We start from the raw sequence: 1,950 nt of genomic DNA on the forward strand, positions 1-1,950 counted from the left end.
AATCCTCCTTGCTTAGTTCAACAAAAGGCTTGGGTTGCAATTTGGGCCAATGTAAGGAGAGAGATGTGTTGGTGTCTTCTAAGAGAGTCTTAGAAGCCAACCTCTCTTTCCCTCCTGCTTGCCCTGAATGAGAGGCAGTGAATGAGGGAACACCAGGGACCGTTGAGAGCTAGCTGCCTCCAAGGGCTAAGGCAGCTTTAGGGCGATGCCAATACTGGGCGGCAATGCAGATCTGGGGAAGGGACGAAATCTGGGTCTTCCATAATATTGAGCTACCTCAGCATTTCATAGGGTGAACTAATCAACTTGCTTATTTGTTAAGCCACTAAGTTAGCCAGGATTTGACTCTTGCAACCATTAGCATCCTGTGTCCCATAGCCACTGTCTTAATTACCTGATGCTGCTCTAACCAAAACTACCACAAAGCCAGTCACGTCTTATCTCACCATCTGGGAGGCTAGAAGCCCAAAGCTGTGCATTGACTCCAGAGGAGGACCCGACTAGGTCTCTTTCCGCTTCAGGCAATCTTTGGGGTTCCTGGGCTTGAGATGCATGCTCACAGCGTGTCTGTCTTCCTCCTGTGTGCGCACAACTCCGTATCTGTTCTCTCTTCATAAAGTACCACTTAGAACAGACTACTTCTCGACGCTGAGAGTACCGTGGACTGCCAAAAGATCAAACACATATGTCTTAGAAGGAGTACATCCAGAATGCTCCTTAGAAGCAAGGATGGGGAGACTTTATCTTGTGTGCTATGGACATGTTATCAGGAGAGACCAGTCCCTAGAAGAGGACATGACGTTTGGTAACGGAACCCGGCAGTGATAAAGAGGAAGGCTCGCACGATGGGACCAGTGACTGCAGCAGTGGACTCAGACGTAACTTGGGCTGTGAGGATGGTGCAGGCCCGGGCAGTGTGTTGTTTCACTGTGCACAAGGTAGCTCTGAGTCGACACTGACTGGAAGGCACAAAACAACACCAACTACTGTCTCAACCAGGCGATCTGGCGGGGCAGTGGCTGTTCACCAAAAATGTTGGTGGGCCAGAACCCACCAACCCCGCCACTGGAGAAAGAGGTGCCGGTGTGCTTTCATGAAGGTGCACAATCTGGACACCGACCGACCGGGGGGCTCTCCCCTGTCCTGTGCGACTGCGAAGAGTCAGACGTGACTCGGCAGACAAGTGTCCCCTTGCTTTTGAACTCTGGTATGGCCTCATTAACACCACAAAAGAAACTGCCCACTTCCAAACTGGGTCATGTTTGCGCTAACAGGAGCTAGGACTTGCACATCTCTCTCTTGAAGAACGTCACGCAATCCAGAACAGCCATTATGTAGGAGGTGCTGTCCCAGGATTGCAGTGTACCAATAAAATGTCACCCTGTAATCAAGGATGAGGAGCCCTGGCGGCACAGTAGCTTAAGCATTGGGCTGCTAATAGCAAGGTTGGGAGTTTGAAACTAGCAGCCACTCTGCAGGAAAAGGATGAGGCATTCTACTTCTATAAATATTTATTCTTGGGATCTTAACAGCATGAAGGTAAACAAGTGGCCATCTAGCAGAGAAGCAACAAGCCCACATGGAAGAAGCACACCAGCCTGTGGGATCATGAGGTGTCTATGGGATCAGGTAACAGGCATCAGAAGACCCCAAACAAACAAACAAACAAACAAACAAACATATTATTGAGAATGAAGGGGGTCTGAGCAGAGACCCAAAACCCATCTGTAGACAATGAAACATCCCCTCACAGAAGGGTCCCAAGGAAGGGATGAGTCAACCAGGTGCAATGTAACAACGATGAAAAATACAACTTTCCTCTAGTTCCTAAATGTTTCCTTTCCGCTCCCACTACCATGACTCGAATTCGACCTTGCAAGTCTGGCTAGATCAGAGAATGTACACTGGTACAGATAGGAACTGGAAATCCAGGGAATCCAGGGCGGATGA

The sequence above is a fragment of the Echinops telfairi genome, unplaced genomic scaffold, assembly GCF_000313985.2.
Source record: "Echinops telfairi isolate 266 unplaced genomic scaffold, ASM31398v2 ScPeMD7_2;HRSCAF=8, whole genome shotgun sequence".
Lineage (NCBI taxonomy): Eukaryota > Metazoa > Chordata > Mammalia > Afrosoricida > Tenrecidae > Echinops > Echinops telfairi.